The 18727-nt window shown below is 41.7% G+C and overlaps 1 long non-coding RNA gene across 1 annotated transcript; it reads right to left on the minus strand.

The window, feature by feature from the left end:
• Window positions 1-562: 562 nt before the first annotated feature.
• Window positions 563-4426, minus strand: LOC110329376. Its single transcript, XR_002380920.2, has 4 exons — window positions 4332-4426; window positions 2364-2394; window positions 1468-1583; window positions 563-1264 (listed from the first exon to the last, which is right to left on the minus strand). It is a non-coding gene; the product is annotated as an uncharacterized LOC110329376 (long non-coding RNA).
• Window positions 4427-18727: the final 14301 nt, after the last annotated feature.

Consider the following 18727-nt stretch of genomic DNA (forward strand, 5'->3'; position numbering starts at 1 on the left):
AGGAGGAGAAGAGGAGGGGAGAGAAGGGAGAGAGGGGAGAGAGGGGAGAGAGGGGAGAGAGGGGAGAGAGGGGAGAGGGAAGGAGAAACCAGTGGTGTTCTTATATGCTTGGCCTCTGGCTCATAGCTGGTGGGTGGAGATGCAAGATGTAGCTTGGTAACTGTTGGGCAAAGCCTAGAGGAATTACTAACAGATACACCATGTTTCCCCAATGATAGGGATATGTTCCTAGAACTGTGTGGGAAAGCAGTCCTCATGCTGCAAACATCAGAGTAAACTCTCACAAATAAAGACTGTGATATCGCATGATATCGTCTTCTGTTGTTGACTGAAATCCCTCATAGGGCAAGCCTCTGCAGTTGAGTCTCTCTTCACACCTATTTATAATTAGTATTTCTTTATTGGGTCTCATTACATTTTTCACTACTTCTGAACTAAGATCATTATACTTGGTAATAAAAATTCTTTTATCTTTCGTTGAAGAAATTCCTCAAGATTCAATTAAAAGCATGCTGGTATTTGTGCTCTATACATACACACACACAGAAACAAACATACACAATTTTATTGTTGAATAAGTTTACTTCTATTTCCAGTCCATTCATAATTTATGTTCCTTATCCATATTTGTTTTCTTTGTCTTAATTAGAAATTAGTATAGCATTTGTCAAAGGCCATTTAAAGTTAAAGCATCACCATCTAAAAATATTAAAACATCAGACTGACAGGAGGGCTGGGTGGTGAGCAAGATGGCACAGACTCAGGGCAAGAGGAAGTCTGTTAACAGGGATGTTGGAAACTATTTTATGGACAGGGCCACCCAATGAAGCTTCACCGAATCCACATGACTCAAGATTTGCTGCTCAACAACATCTCTACCAAAAAATGGAAATCTATTGTCCTCACAGAGCCAACACTGAGGAGATGACCAAGTCCCACAGTGATGACTACATTAAATTCTTGTGCTCTATTCGCCCAGATAATGTGTCTGAATACAGCAAGCAGATACAGAGATTCGGTGTTGGTGAGGACTGCCCGGTAATCGATGGCCTGTTTGAGTTGTCAGTTGTCTATTGGTGGCTCTGTGGAAAGTGCTGTGAAGCTTGATAAACATCAGATGGACATCACTGAGAGCCAGGCTGGGGGACTGCATCATGTAAAGAAGTCTGACGTATTACATTTCTGTTACATCAACAATATCATCTTGGCCATCCTGGAACTGCTAAAGTATGGCCAGAGGGTGCTGTATGTTGACGTTGATATTCTAAGTGGAAAGAAAACAACCAGAAGGCAAAATCCTGAACTGCCAAGCCTGCTTAGGAGCTCTGTTAAGATGTCCTGATTAAGCTTTCTAGAAGGGGTGACTAGGTGTTCTGTGAGCCCTTTCCTGACTTGGGTAATATCAGCCATTTTTAGATTGGTTCTGTTTATATCTTCCACTGGTCTTGGGCAAGCAGAAGAATTTACATTGCTCTGCCTTCCCCCAGTTCTCCAGGTGGAAGTTCTTAGCCTGGCATCCTTTTTGAGATATTTTCTTTTTGTGAGACTCTTTGTAATAAATGTATAACAAAAAAAGCACACTTCTGTAAAAACAAAACAAATAAAAAGATATTAAAACATGTGTAGACATGCACCATGAATTCCACCAGACTGGTCTATAGGTTACAAACTCACAGTTCTGCTTAGCTCCATAGAGTCAGGATTACAGATATAAATTGCCATATGCCAGTCTATCTGGCACTTCAAATGAGTCAACATTTTAACCAGTTATAACCCATTATCAAGACAAACCCCTTTATATTGTTTTTAATATTTTATTGGTCAGGATATGTTCTATGCCTTTGTAGTTACTTATATTATTATAGCCTGGGCAGTCAACATTATTAAAACAGAAAATAATGCAAAATCATTTTAAATGCTTTGATTTAAATTAAAAATAAAACAAGTATTGCAAATTAAAAGTTATAAGGGAGCTAGAAATCAGTACAAGTATAATGAATGGCAAAATATTATACTTATTTTTTTCTAATAGAAGCAGCAGAAGAGAAGGACGAAGAGAAAGAAAGATGGAGACAGGGAATAACAGAAATATGGTCAAGGTAGATACCATCATGCCCCATGATTGACAACCCTTCAGTACAGAGTGAATAGTGTGTGTGTGTGGGTGTGTGTGTGTGTGTGTGTGTGTGTGCCTGTCTGTGTATGTGTGTGAGAGAGAGAAAGAACAAGTTGCTCTACTTATAAGATGTCTATAAAGGAAAACAAACAGGTAAATGATCACTAAAATAGGAAATTAGGAATTGTTATTTGAGATAAGTAAAAGTTTAAAGGCAGAAAATGTAGCTCTCAATTATTAGACTAACCTGTGCAAGGCCCGCCGTTCGATCCACAGCACTGCCAGAAATCAAAGTCAAAGTCAAAATCAAACTCTAGTACAATGATAGAATTGGGTACAGAAAGATGAATAATATTTTTTCACTTATACATTTTTTAATCTTTACATATATGAGTATTTTGCCTAGAAGTATGTATATGTATCATGCACATGTGTGGTACTAGAGGAGAGCAGAAGAAGGTATTGGATCTCCTAGAATGGAGTTACTAATGGTTGTGAGCCACCACATGGACGTTAGAAACCAAACCCAGGTCCTCTGCAAGAGCAACAGATGCTCTTATCCATCTCTCTGGACCCTGAATAAGAATTCTGGAAATTATATTATGTCAATAAAAGTTTCATCAAACTAGCGATCTGCTACAAGGATGTTGAAAGTCAATTTCTTTCCTGTAGGATAAATTCTTGAAAATAGTTGACTAATAAGATCTTATAAATGAATAGAAGTTAAGAACTTCTATTAATGTCTAGGGAGAAAGATACTTAGATAAGCAAAGTTCAGATATGAGCTTTCACAATATGTGTTCCCATTTGACTCCTCCATCCTTGCCACCGGTATTGAACTTCCAGTTCTCTTGAGGACATACATCTTCCCTGCCATCTCTCCTTCAGCCAGCCTCTCTCTCTGTTCCTTTGGATATTTTTTTCCTTTTAGACATGAGATTATTCTCAATGGAAACATCTTACATGAGGGGCATCTCACTTAATTCTCTAATTCGGTCAAAATTAATCATTTTCTAAAGTTCCTCAGGCACTTTTGCCATGCACTCAGATAAGTACAGCTGCTCTAGCCCCCACCCCCTCCACTTGCCAATGAAGTTAACTGTGAGAGATACAATCCCTTGAATGGCCATGAAGAACCACTGGGCAGGCAATGGAGTTGTCTTTCTATCAAATAAGAATACTAAGAACAAATTATGTCTGCAAGGTGAAGACATTTCATAAATCCTACAAAGCCTAAGGGTCCATTTTGATTCACAATAGAAAAGCTGAAGGGGAGATCAAGAGCCTTGGGAGAACTGGTTTACCCAGATGGCCAGACGGGTAAGAGTAGATGAAATGGAAGTAAAGCAAGCAAAAGCTGCACGGGATGGAAGGCCGTCCACGTGGGCATGAAGGGAACAAATGTGAGAGAAAAGAAGCGTCCACTGGAGGTAGGGCAGGAAGCAATGGGGGCATCTGAGACGGAAATGGCAAGGTGGAGTAAACACAGGTGGTGCTGACTGGCTATCTGCTCCTGTAGCTGCATATGACATCCATTCCTGCATCGGGAAGGCTGAGGCTTCTGTCAACAATATCTGTGCTTCCCCTCCCCTTTGCACGAGTCTTAGGCGTGTGGCACGTTTACCACACCCCAAAGCCGTTCCCCTGAGAAGCAGATTATGAAGAAGAGGCTCCCAGCTCCCAAGATATGGAGAATAAAATTGCATTGGTGTGAAAGGTCAGGGTTTTTTTTTTTTTCCTGAGATTTATTGTCACAAACTTAGAATGTTTACGAAATGGCAGTGAGGAAGGTCACCGTAGAGTCAATTACTGTTTACTGGCAGAAAGAACCAGGGGAGGGGAAAAGCTGTTGTTTTGCTTCTCACTGACAGCCTTAAATCTTCTCATCTTTTCTTCATGCCAGATCTATTCCCAGAAAGTTTTTGCTTGTTTGTTTGTTGGTTTAATCTGATTTGGTTTCTAATGACAGGGTTTCTCTGTGTAGCCCAGGCTGTCCTGGAACTCACTCTGTAGACCAGGCTGGCCTCTTTTCTTATTGCTCTGTTTTAAAAAGTCAATGAAGTTAAAACCTGCCTGGGTTTTAACCTCTAACACTTTTTTTTTTTTAAGAGAAAGAAGGAAAAACATAATTTGCAACTTGCAATGTGAGTTTCATTCTGCATAAATTGATAATATGTGGGACACATCATACATGTGTTTACTACTCCCGGCTTACCAAACAGCCTGGCTTCCACCGTTGCTTCTTTTGATCATGTGAATCCCTGTGGCTGTCCATCATAGCAAGACAGAGGAGTCCTAGATCTGGTTAACCTGGGGAATGATCAAAACTGGAAGTTCAAAATATAATTCCTACTGAATGCATATCTCTTACAAACCAGAGTCAAGTTGAAAACTGTAAATTGCGCCATTGTTAATTGAGAATCATGTGCACTTGGGAGGCAGAAGCAGGCAGATATCTGAGTTCAAGGCCAGCCTGGTCTACAAAGTGAGTTCCAGGACAGCCAGGGCTACACAGAGAAACTCTGTCTCAAAAAACCAAAAAAAATAAAATAAAAATAAAAATAAATAAAAGAAAATCATGTGTACTGTCCCATGGAGGAGGAGGAGTCTTGCATTATTACATGAAATTTAATGTCATCTCATAGTCCTTTTACATTATTTCCCAACTTTTTAGCATATTGATTAGCCTTTGCCAGTTTATCTCAGTTTGTGGGCATCATCAGGTAACAAGCAATACGATTTTGCACCTCAGATTAACTTGAAAATAGTTTTCTTAGTCTCCTCTTTGTCCATACACATACACAAGAAAACTCTTTTCAAATGTGTCTGTGAGGCTGCAGGTAGGAGTGGTGTAGACCACATGCTTAGCATGCCTGGGGCCCTGCATCAACCCCCCCCCCAGTGCCACCAACAAAATTATTCTAAAATAAAATCAAATATGACTGTAATCAGGAGATAATAATAGAGACAGAAGAATTCTGCTTCTTATGGTATGCTCCAAAATCACATTCACACTGAGATCCAGATATCAACAGTAGGAAAATAAGACACAAATAATTAGTCTTTTTGGACTAGCAAAATGGCTCAGTAGGCATGTACACCTACTACCCAGCCCGACGACCTGATTCACTCGTCTGGACCTGTATAGTGTAACGAGATAAGGTCTCCTGCAACTCTTCCTCTGACCTCCCAGACAGAATGAAGAAATGACTCCACTCTCGTCAAGTCTGGTGAGCTAGTATATTTACTGAGGCTACGTAGCATGGGTACCAAGGTAGCCGCATCACTAAAAGGCCCACTGGTACATGGTGATGACTCACAAAAGCTGCATCGAAGACATCTTTCACCCATTTGCAGGTAGCTCTGCTGAGTCCTCTCTGCTTAGCAACTGTGCTGCTTTTAAAATCTCAGGGAAGGGCCTAGTGAGCCTTGGGACTCTCTCTTTACCTTCCTGAGCCTTCCTCCTCCCTCCTCAAAGTGATGCTTCAATTCAGAGGGGATAGGTGTACACCATATAATAACATGGTAGTTCTCGGAGCCTTGTAGAACACTAATACATTCACAGGAGACTCTGCTGTCAAGATCTAACCACCGTCTAATGCCTAACCTCCTAGTTAGTAATGTACACTGGGGGCAGTGAGTATTTAAACACAGGAATTTGAAATGTGAGGGTTGGAAGATGAACGTGCAACCTATCGAAATACTGTTAGGAATGAAGTCACACATGCCTCATGTAAGTTTTAACCTTCGTTTCCAAATAACTTCCATATATAAGCCAACCGCTCCTTCATGAGACAAAGACAAATAATCTAAGAAAGAATCCGTCTCAGGTCCTTCACGTTTTGGTGATTGGGATGAAGGAGATGGTGATGGTTAATACGGAGTGCCAGTTCGATGGGGTTTGGAATCATCATGGAAATAAATCTCTGGCCTGCCTATGAGGGAGTTTCAAGATTGGGTTCCTTACAGCAGGAAAACTCATTCTAAATGTAGTTGACACCATTCCAGAGGGTCCTAGACTATAGAGAAAAGAGGACATGAGCTGAGCACATCTCTCTCTCTCTCTCTCTCTCTCTCTCTCTCTCTCTCTCTCTCCCTCCCTCCCTCCCTCCCTCCCTCCCCTCTACCCCCCCTCCTGCTCCTGTCTCTGTCCTTCTCTTCTGACTGTGGACAAAATGCAACCAGCTTTTTCTTTGTGTTCCTTCTGCCATGCCCTTCCTACACTGTACCTTCAAACTATGACCCCCCAAATCAAACCTGGTTTCCTCAAGTTTTTTTTTTTTTTGTCAATGATATTATTACAGCAATGAGGAAAGTAATTTTCACAGAGACCTAGTAGTATGAAATTTATAAATTACCTATAAACAGTTTCCATGCAAAGTTTCACAGTTCTGAAATCAGACGTTGGTGGAAATCAGGGCTAGGGAAGTAGCCTAGTCTGTAAGGTATCAGGCATGAGAACCTAAAGTTTGATTCTAGAACCCACAGAAAAATGCCAGACATAGTAGCAACCACTTAGAATCCTAGAACTAGGTGAACGAGGCCGGAGGATGGCTGGGACTCAGTGGCTAGTCGCTCTAGCCTAATGGTGAGTTTCAGGCCAGTAAGAGAGACTGTCTCAAAGGAGACAGCTGATGTCCACAAGAATGACACCTCTGGCCTCCATATACAAGGTGACTCATTAAGTTCAAGCACACGTGTGTGCGTGCACATGCGCCTTCAGACACATTAGCACCCCACACATAGAAATGTTAAGATTCCACAAGAAAATAATTATTACATATTTTATCTTATTTGCAAAACCTTTTTAGCATTTGATTATTTTATGTGTGTATGTTTGAGGGGGCTGTCCTGGTCTCTGTGTGGGGTTAGATGACAACTTTGGGGACTTGTTTCCCCGCTTCACCATGTGGCCCCTGGGGGTTAAACTTAGGTCGTCAGGCTTAGCAGCAAGTGCTTTAACCTACTCAGCCCCATATGATAGTACTGAAGCACATGCCTCTAGGAGCTCAGATCTTGGGGCTCCAGTTCTGTTTTAGATCCAGTGTAAACTTCTGCACCGAAAAACACAAGCGTAACTTGTTATCGTCCTAATGGTAAGCAAAACGTGATTCAGTGTAGCAAGGGAGAACTGATTCTGCACCCCTCTCATCATGGCTAACTTCCAGAGAGCTCTTGTGATTTATATGCCTACCATTCACAGTCCTTCTGGTCTTTGTAGGGCGATCATGCACTCAGACATTAACCTTATGCAGTTGCTGTGCCTGCTCTAAGCAATGAATAATGAATATGAAAAATCTCTTGTGCAACTGTTAATGCCAAGAAAACATGTGTGCAGCTCTGGGCTCCGCTGGCCTCCTGTGGGCTAGATAACTAAGTTTATTTTAATTGCATCTTAATTAAAGTAAATAAATAATGGGTGAGGGCCCAAGTGTCTCTGATTTGTCTTCATACTTGGAAAGTACAGACTAGCTTAGAGCCTGGATCTCCAGACACTGAGTCCCATAGAGAAATCGGAAGGATCAGAGGGATTTTTCTTCTAGTTCTAGGTTTTAAATGTGCGTTGATAGAATAGCAGAATTTTACATCTATATTATCCTGAAAAAAAAAAAAACCATACATACTGTCTGAACCCATGGGGCCAGGTACCAACTATATAAATACACATCACGAATAGGAAACAATTCTCCAGTTTCAGGACTCCTCTACCCACTTTGCGACTTAACAGGAATTTTTTTTTTCTAAGAAAATTAACTTTGTGGAGTAAGGTTAGAAACCCAGTCAAGGGACAAAAGCTACTGTTGTACAAACACACCACTCCCTTTTATTTTTAGCTACCATCTTAGCAGCTCAGTGTTAAAATGGGTAATGATAAGGAAGTGCTAGCCATAATCTGCCATCTCCCGCTCACCTCTCATTTGCCTTTGCATTAATTGTACATCTTTTAGATCTTCGTAAATCAACACCTATGCTAAATTGCTACTCAAGTCAAGCGGGGGGGGGGGGGGGGCGCTTACATCTGCATCCTGTCTGGTCCAGCTTGAAAGCCTGCAGACAAGGCTGTCTACATTTCTGTATCACTCCAGAGTCTGGCTGGAAGCCGGGGCTGCTTCAGCCCCAGTTGCTGGCAAGCAAACCCTTAACAGCTCTCTCACATGCATTAAAAATAGCCAATGGGGGGCTGGTGAGATGGCTCAGTGGGTAAGAGCACCCGACTGCTCTTCTGAAGGTCCTGAGTTCAAATCCCAGCAACCACATGGTGGCTCACAACCATCTGTAACGAGATCTGACATCCTCTCCTGGAGTGTCTGAAGACAGCTACAGTGTACTTACATATAATAAATCAATAAATCTTTAAAAAAAAAAATAGCCAATGGGATGTACTAACGCATATCACTCAAACTACAAAACAGCTCCTGGGCCTGGGATTAGGAGAGCAGAGAACACCGTGTGTCAGAGGATGGCACTGATATTTAGAAATGATTTTCTTCTCCAAAAAAAAAAAAAAAAAAAAAATAAAAAACTTGTACATTTAATAAACACAAACTAATTGTACATGTTCACAAAGTACCATGTGACANACCGTGTGTCAGAGGATGGCACTGATATTTAGAAAAGATTATCATCTTCAAAAAAAAAAAAAAAAAAAAAAAAAAAAAAAACTTGTACTTTTAATCAACACAGACTAATTGTACATGTTCACAAAGTACCATGTGACATTTCAATACATAGAATGTATACTATTCAGAGCAGAGTAAATTCACATAACCATGACTCTGTTATTTCTTTGTGTTAGAAACATTCAGAGTCCTCCTATGGGATGTGACCACTAGAAAACACATATTTCCAAAGGTCTTAGGAACTGGGATCTCTCTCTCTCTAGAAAAATGACAGTTATAAAGTAGCAATCATACTAAATGTATGGTTAGGACTTCCTAGGACTATAGGAAGTAGGTGTTTTCCGATAGTTGCAAGCCACAGGTTAGGCACTGCTATGACCTACTTGATATTTTGACATATATTAATTGTTGTCCATCAGAAGTAATAGTCCACCTTGATATGCATCTTAGAACTGGCAGTGGAACCCTTACCAGGCAGCCCAGCAGGCAAGCAATTCTATCTGTAAGAGAGTTGCCCTCTCCTGCCGGGTTTTCCTGGGACACACAACTTAAGTCCCTGCCTTGGCTCAGCCTGGGCTATCAAGTTTCTGCCTATGCCATACTTTTCACACTAATATTACAATAAGCTCCAGATTTCAAAGCTAGCTTCTGTCAAACTCTTCTGCCTTGGCTATATTTGGTGTGCCTTTTCATTCATTCATTCATTCATTCATTCATTCCTTCAATTGAATAAATACCTTTATTTCTAATTAATTTATTTATGTTTACTAGTGATTTAATTGTCTGGGTAGGTTCTAAATCTAGTGTTTTTCACACAGTAGACAAGTACACTACCATGGAGCTGTGTTCCTCGACCGAGTAAATACCTTCTCTGCTACACAAGGCAGAGGAGCTCCCCAGCTGCTAAGACACTGCCCTTAGTACAATACCTGGCCTTATTTGCTGAAGGATGAGGCCCAGGGAATCCCCGAGGTTGTTTATTTACCAAAGGAGTTAGAAGTCACTCTGTCAGGCTGGTGAGATGGCTCAGTGGATAAGAGCACCCGACTGCTCTTCCAAAGGTCCAGAGTTCAAATCCCAGCAACCACATGGTGGCTCATAACCATCCGTAACAAGATCTGATGTCCTCTTCTGTAGTGTCTGAAGACAGCTACAGTGTACTTACATATAATAAATAAATAAATCTAAAAACAAAAACAAAAACAAAAAAACTTAAATAAAAAAAAAAAAGAAGTCACTGTGTCAAAGACTTCTGAAAACAAGACGACTATGGTACCTTTGTGGATCCTCCATACCTATTGCTCATTCCGAGTCCGAACTCATGTTTTCCTTGGCGTCCACCGAGGAGCATTCTGGGAGAATGTGTCCAGAGACTTCCTCCCCGGATGTAAAGCTAGCCATAAGTACAGATCAGGTAGAGAGTCAAAACCAACTATGACCTAAGCAATAAAAAAACGCCTTTGCATAAAGTTTCTGTCTTATAAAACTTGATAGCTCTTATCTATCCAAGTGCTAAAGTCCAACTGCACAGGACACAGCTGAAACACTATAAACTTTGCAACATGAAACAGTCAAGTTTGATCATTATGACTGTTGTCAGTCATAATGTTTTTTTTTTTCAATGAAGCAATGATAATAGAAAATTGTTTTTCTTTAATACAATAAAACCAGGAGAACTAGAAGTCTCCTCGTGAGTGTCTATACATTATCATTTCTAAAAAGTTGTACTCTCCTTGTAATAAAATGCATTTTCCTAGTAAGTGACCTGCCATAAACTACTGCCTTGTCAACCATTTCTAGCATGTGACAGAATGACTTCTGTCTGTTGGATCAGAAACATGCTGCAGGTCGAGTGAGCCAGATTCTTCAGGCAGAGAAGTGTATTTAAATGTGCCCTGTGGCAGCTATTAAGCAGCTTTTTATGTTGTACCTGCTTGTAATGTATGATGTCAGTTGGTGGGAAGAAATGGCATTCGCAATTCTCAGTATCGCACCCTTAGAAATCACCATTTTAAGTAACCCTTGCTGGATGCCACTGCCCTTGAGCTCCTGACAGAGGGTGGAGCAAAGACCACCAAGGCTCTGTCCGTTCTCAATATGCACACGCGCAGAGACTGAGAGAGAAATCAGAGAACCTAGTCAAGAGGCAAAGCAACAAATGCTGTAACCGTGGATTAAACAAGAGTACTGTGAGAGTGTGGGAAGATGGATTGTATCTCAGAAATCAGCAGCCGTGTGTGTGTGTGTGTGTGTGTGTGTGTGTGTGTGTGTGTGTGTGTGTGTGAGACCAATGAGAAAGTAGGGAGGTTACGGGGGAAAGAGTTTAAAGTTTAAGAGATTCAGACTTAAATCTTTGGGGGTGATGTTCTTAGAGTCATGTTTCCTTATGGTTTCCTTACAGGCTCCTGCATGCTGCTTTCTGCAAGCCACAGTCTAACACGTGTTTACGAGGTCTGAAGAACTCCCAGAACTGAAACGTGCGCTCATTCCCTTGCTTGCCTTCTTGTCCCTGTTCCTGTCAGAGGAGTTTCACTTCCCCGGGTCACCCTCTCTGACCTTCCAGCCTCTCTTCTACTCCATCACCTGTTACTTCTCTCACGCTTGGCCACCAGCTGGTTCCTTCCCTTTTCTTCTCTAGCTATGAAATGTATACACTCAGCATGTATGTATGTATGCATGTATGTATATATGTATGCATGCATGTATGTTCGTAGGTATGCATGCATATATGTTTGTGTGTATGTCTAAATGTATGTTTGTATGCATGCATGTATGCACGTATATATGCATACATGTATGTGTGCATGCATGTATGTTTGTATGCATGCATGCATGCATATATTATATACACATATGTACATTTTTTCTGTCACGTGTTGGTAGCATGTTCTTGTATTCCCAGCACAGGGAAGACAGAAACAAAGGGGAATCCCTGGGCCTAAAGGCCAGCTAGCCTAACCAACCTCGGAGGTAAGGTTCAAGCCAGTAAGAAGGTTTTCTCTGTTCCACACACACCGCATATCTTCTCCTGTATACACACACACACACACACACACACACACACACATACACACACACATGCACGCACACACACTCCCACACACGCTCCCACACACGAAGCTATTAGCTATTAGAATTTTTTCATTATTTAGTGTTCCATCAACTAAATGCTTTTCAGTTCCTTCGGAACAAGGATCACTTGTGCCCCAAAAGTTCATGGTAATTTTTCAACATAATGAGCCAGAGCGTTAAGAAGCTACAGGTTTATTTGAAGTCTATTACTGTAAAAACTGCTCTACTATAAAGTTGCTAAGAAAAAAAGTCCACTAATTTGCTATTACATTTTCCTAATGCTGGAGAAAAATTAATATTTAACATAATTAGGAACAAAATGACTTCAAAAATAAAGACTAAAATTTTAAATTGGGTAAGACAGAAAAGTCACTATACTGGCCTAACTATTCCTATTTTTTTTTTGTATTTAAATCATGTGAGTGAAGTATAGATAGAAACTTGGAAAAAATGAGCAAAAACTAGAAGAATATATTCATAGCATCAAGAAAAATGATACCTTTGAGTGAGCTAGTTGACCATGACATAAAGTGATGAGCACCCAGGTCTCTGCTTGAGATTTGGGCATTTATCCCCACAATAGCTGGCCAGGTGAGTTGATGGCTCTCCAGGATCTGCCTTAGACAGAAGCAGCTCACCCAGGAAGAGCCCCTATTTGAAGGCTGTTTAATGGATGGTTGGAAAGATGCAGTATAATCCATTTGCCCCCAAATTTGGCAGTTCTGAAGGGGTAGCTGTCTTAGGGTTTTACTGCTGTGAACAGACACCATGACCAAGGCAACTCTAATAAGGACAACATTTCATTGGGGCTGGCTTACAGGTCCAGAGGTTCAGTCCATTATAGGCATGGCAGGAATACAGTAGTATCCAAGCAGACATGGTGCAGGAGGAGCTGAGAGTTCTATGTCTTCATTAGAAGGCTGCTAGGAGAAGACTGACTTCCAGGAAGCTAGGATGAGGATCTTAAAGCCCACTTCCACAGTGACACACCTACTCCAACAAGGCTACACCTATTCCAACAATGCCACACCTTCTAATAATTCCACTCCCTGGGCCGAGCATATACAAACCATCAATGTAAGCCAGATTTAGCGCCTATGATGCTGGCTGAGAACTTTCATTGTGTTGCTTCTGTCCTGTCCTTTGTCTGCCATCCTTTGAGAAGCCAAGTTTATAAGCAAGCTCCCATCTGAGAGTACTCCAGAGTATGTACTTAGACTCGTTGGGAATAAAGCACTGACAAAACAGCAGCATCAAAGACAGCAGCAATACAGACAAGTGGGGTTTTGGTATAGCTTAGATGCGGGGGATGTTTCCCCTCAAAGGCCCATAGGCTAAAGTATCGCTTGCCACTGCGGAACTATTAGAAGTTGGTAGATCCTTCAAGAGATGTTGTCTAATGAGCTCATGAGAGGTCCTTGGGTTATTGGGGGCTGCCTTCGATAAAGATGGAGGGACACAATCGCTTTCTTTCTGTGATGGCTTGAGAAGCCATTGTTCATTCAGTCATGGTGCTCAACCGTTGTCTCTCAGTGACCTCACGCATCCAGTACCAGGCTCACCTGTCTTGAACTTGAACTTCCAAAAACTGTGAGCTAAATAAGCCTCTCTTTACTTCATAGATACCACATGTCAGGTAGTTCACTCTAGTGACCGCAAACTGCCTACTATAGACATGGAAGTTGTCTCAACAATAAGGCTGTGGAGAACTCAGTCAGTAAACTGCTCCTTGCAAGAATAAAGACTTCAGTTCTTCACATGTCCAGAGCCCATTAAAAACAAACAAACAAACAAAGTATATATGGTGGCATGAGCTTGAATCCCAGTGTTGCAAAGGTGGGGAAGGTAGATCTCCTGCTCACTGGCAGGCTAGCCTAAGCTACTTAAGCAAGTTCCAACCTAGAAAAGGATTTTAATTCCAAAAATAAGGTAAGCAGTGAAGAACACCCAGGTTGTCCTCTGGCCTCCACACATACTTATGTGTGTGTGTGCGTGCACACACCACACACACACATACACACATTCATTGTTGAGCATGCACACAAACACACACAAAGCAACAATGACAACCTAAGACAGGTAGGGAAAAAATAAAAAGAAGAGTAAGAGGGACTGTGCCAGAATAGAAATGGTGCCAAGTTGCTGACACCTTCAGTGTGTGCAACAGTGGTTTCTAAGATGTAAACAAAGCACGCTCAGGGGTGTAGAAAGTTCGTCTTACAATTCATATTTTAACAATGGCATATTTTCCTGCATATTTCTGCATATATATTATGCTGATATTTATATTATTCAAGTATATAGACACAGAGATTCATATATGCTCCATTAAAAAACAATAGATGTGTTCACTTCAACTTTAGGACGTGCCTGGAGTGGTAGCATATGCCTGTCATTTCAGTATTTGGAAAGGTGGCTACAGGATCTTCAGGGTCATCGTGAGTTTGAAGTCAGCTTAGACTATAGAGCAAGTTCTAAGCAAGCCTGACCCACCCAGGGAGCCCTCGTCTCAAAACAAGACAAAACCGGAGAGTACACTGCAGACCATAGCGGCATCCATTAGGCCTTTCCAGAGGTCATCTTGTGAAGTAGAATCTTGTGTGCCTGTGTGTGTGTGTGTGTGTGTGTGTGTGTGTGTGTGTGTGTGTGTGTGTGTGTATTGCTCATAGTCAGGGGTGTGTGTGTGGAAGTTGGAGAACAACTAGCGTGAGTCCTTGGAGCTCCAGTCAGGCTTGTAGGCAAGAGCCTTTAACCCACTGAGTCACCTACCTGGTCCCAAGCCACCCAAGCAAGCCAAGTGGGAACTAATAGAAAATAGTGTTACCTGGACACACCCCAGACTAATCAAATCAACTCTGGGGGGATGGAAGGCGGGGTCAATATTCTCCTCCTTTCCTGGCTGAGTCTCACTTGCCAGACGCAATTGAACGGGAGCTGTAACTGTTAAATCTGAGCTGGCCCACGAAACGCCATTGTCCCTTAACTCAAACTAGAAAAGCTTTTCAAAAGCTACAGATGAATAAGGCTAGAGTTGTGAGGTATGGTTTTTTTTGTTTGTTTTTTTTTTTTTTTTTTTTTTGGTGTTGTTTTTTACCTTCAGACTGGAGTATGAGTAATAGTTTTCTCTTCACTTTTTGTTTTTACTTCCTTGTGAAGCCCGGCAGTCATGTGACCTGTACCAGGCTCTCTCTCACTGCGGGGGAAGTAATGAGTAACTCACTCATTAAAAGCCCTTTTACATAAGCCACTTTCTTATCTGCTGGAATTCGAGTGAGCTCCCAGAGCCCAGCTCAGCTTGTCTTCCCAAGTTTACACAATAATAAAACCCACACAATAACCCTCTTACTCTACTCTTACCAGCCCATTATTCAGTGCTGATTAGCTTTGAAATGCAAATAGTCCTATCAAATAGCAACCCCGGCCTTCCCCCGGCTGAAGCAGCCTTGGGATGAAAGTCAAAACCACTGCATGTGAAGACAAAGAAACCTACCCAAAGGCCCCGATGGGATCGCCAATATTTCCAGGATTAGAGGCAGGATATGAAATCTTTCTACTGACTTACCAGATAATCTCTGCTACATTCTTATGTTTCCAAACTCCTGATCTGCTTTGACTTGTGGTTAACTCTTGGTTGACCACTGGCTGAACTTGTTTTCAGCACACACGTTTATATCGCGGTATGAGAAACAGGACTCCCAGGAGCTGTTTTGTTTACTTTCTGAACACCTTCTACCTTCTGCATCTTGCCTACAGTCTCACAAGTAGTATTTGTTTTTCTTAAGTACAGAGTAGCAACGGAGAGCACAAATACCTTTAATATTACCTAGTTCACTGTCTTCGAAGTATAGATAAGCAGGAAGCCCTCATACATGGGTGGAGAGTCAGTATTGGCAGGCAGGAGGTGTTAGAACAGCTGGAAGCATGGGACGAAAACCTGAGGCTTAAAAGGAGTCAGAAGTTGAGCAAGGCTTAAGGTCAGTTACCAAATCCTGGACAGATCGCTTAAAGCAACAAAATTCCATGGGGTTGCAGTCACCACTGATAGAAACAGCATCCGCTTCCATTCTCATTAAAAATACCTTCTCTGTCACAAAGATGACTGAGAGATATCTGCATCGAGAGAAGAGACTGGGAAGTTCCAAGAACTGGGGAAGAAGAAAGCACAGGGCTTACCACCAAATGGACATAATAGCATAACCCGATCTAGGGGTCCTGATCGGACGTGCTCTCTGCCAGTTACAGAATCAAAAGGCAGGGGAAATCTGAAGCAACAGGTGACAGCAGAGAAATATCAAACACTCAGGCAGAATCAGCAGTTGAAAAGTCTTTACCCGGGGCAAGGAAACACATGCCCAGGCATACAGAGAAAGAGACCCTCTGAGAATTAGAATTTGTGGGGGGACAGACACTTAGAAAGTGGAAAAATCCTGTCTCCTCTCCAGGGCTTGGGCGTAGGGGTTGAACTTTCTGAGCATTTTCCTCCCTAAATTTAGGGTTGGCCTGTTTGAATTAAAATAGAACGGTTTATAGATCAAGAACTGTACTGTAACATATCCCGATTCTACCTTGAACTTATTTTAAGCTCTTGTCTCAAGTCGGGAGAGCGGAGAATTCGGCCATCTTGGAAATCTGCCCCCTTTGTTACCTAGCCGTGCCTCTCTCCCTATCTCTCTACCTCTTTAGTCAGTCAAACTCCTAGTCTCTCAGACATAGATTTCCAGTTTGAGAAGATGAAATGATTTCTGGATGTGCATGGTAGGAATGGTCATGTTATTGTAGCGATAAAAACCCTTTAAGGGAAAACTTCTGGTCAAGAAAATCAAATCTCTATTTCAGTTGAGAATGTCAATACCTGTGCAATGGACCATGACTACGAGGGACTTTCTTCATCTTTCTCCCATACAAAGGCTATGCTATAGCAATAGGCTATCTGGGGCGGGGGTGGGGGTGTTTCCTCAAGTACTAACAACAAGGTAGAAGCCTTTTAATAATGTGAATTTAGGAAAGAAAAGCATTCATTGTTTTGCCTATGGATCAAGGGGCATGTCAACACAAAACTGGCAAAGTTTGGAGGTTGGAATATCTGTAAGACATACTTTATGCATCTGTAGTGGTTGGGCTTAGTAGCCCAGCTCTTAATGTGGGTTTGGGGGGGGGGAGTTTAAACTTGGGTCCTCACACTGGCAAGGCAAGCACCTTACCAACCCAATTATCTCTCCCGCCCCAGGAAGGTAGATTTATAAATCTAAAGTGTAGTTATGGTCAAAACAAAGGGCTCCTGTAATTTTTGCTTAATAGCCCTGTACCAGGGGCTTCCCAGCATGGTGTGAAGCTATTTGGCAGGACTAGGATAAAGCCTGGTGAGTTTCAAAGGGTCTGAGCTAAGCATCAAAAAAGCAAACAGAGATATTGATCTGACTGGTAGGTACAGGTTTTCCAAGGACTTCTGGGAGCCACTGCTGAGAGTTTATGCCTTCATGGTCATGTATACTTTCAGTGCCATGGGTTTCCTCTGAGTGTGAAACTGCTAGTGTGTACATATTTACATTAGGGAAGCCAAGTTGTCTTAGTTTCACTTCCTGTTGCTGTGATAAAATACTCTGACCAAAGCAAGGTCAGAAAAAGAAAAGGCCCACAGTTCAAGAATATAGTCAACCATGGCAGGGAAGTCTGAGGGGGGAGGCCTTGAAAATGCCACCCCCCTTACATCCCAAGCAGAAAGCAATGCATGCCTGCTGAGGCTGGCTGTGCCTTCTCTAGTTTATATATCCTGGATCTCTGGCCTAGGGGATGGTCCCGCCCACAAGGAAGATGATTCTTCCCATAGCAATTAACTAATATAGATAACCTCCCACAACCTGCCTGAGAGACCTGTTTCCCGTGGTTCAAGGTGCAATTAACACTAACCATCACATAGATCTAAAATACAACTATGCCCAAAACTAGAAATTTACATTTTTCACAGACCTGCTTATTCTATTCTATTCTATTCTTCTTATATGCTTTTTTATTTGTTTTTTTTTGTTGTTGTTGTTGTTGCTGTTGTTTTGTTTTTGTGTTTTGGTTTGGTTTGGTTTTTTTTTTTTCAAAACCATTCTGGGAAAGACTAACAAAATTTGTCCGTGAACTTTGTGGTCTCATTCTTGAAGCCTGGCTATTTTCTTTTCTAGCCATCTGACTGTAATTGTTATCAGATATGACTAGTCACTTCCAATCTGCAAAGTAATAACCCTGAGGTCACTCTGGCTGAAAGCACTCCTCCCCCGAAACCCTTACCCCACCCCCACCCCCAGCATGCACCCAAGCTGTTCCATAGCTAGCTTCTGATGTAGAGGGCAAAGTTCCTTATCTGATCGATGATGAAGTCAGATGGCAGAGGTGCAAATTCCAACCTTGCCTTTCTCTTGATATGTTACTCCTGACAGTCTCACATATAAACCAAGTAAGAATTTCAATCTCAGAGGGCAGTGGTTATAATTGGATAAATGATACATGCTAATTTTGTGGTTAAGATAATTTGCTTATGAACTAAGCAAATTAGAGATTTTGTTAGTATTGGAAAATATACACAGTAGATGCCATTCTAAGCAGTCCATGCAGTAAGTCACTATTCCATGTTTTAATCTATAGTTGTTGGCCTCTAGCTTTATAACCTACAACCCAGAAAAAAATGAATTGCAGACACTGCTATGCTGGAAGAAGTGTTCAGCAGAGGACCGCACATGAACAAACCAAAACATTTTACCCACCTAATTGACTAAATAATTCTGTGAAAATAACACTCTTTGCTTCCAAGTATCAATTAAAATGAATCCAAGGGACTGGTGAGATGGCTCAGTGGGTAAGAGCACCCGACTGCTCTTCCAAAGGTCCGGAGTTCAAATCCCAGCAACCACATGGTGGCTCATAACCATCTGTA

This window comes from Mus pahari, chromosome 12 (genome assembly GCF_900095145.1).
Source record: "Mus pahari chromosome 12, PAHARI_EIJ_v1.1, whole genome shotgun sequence".
Lineage (NCBI taxonomy): Eukaryota > Metazoa > Chordata > Mammalia > Rodentia > Muridae > Mus > Mus pahari.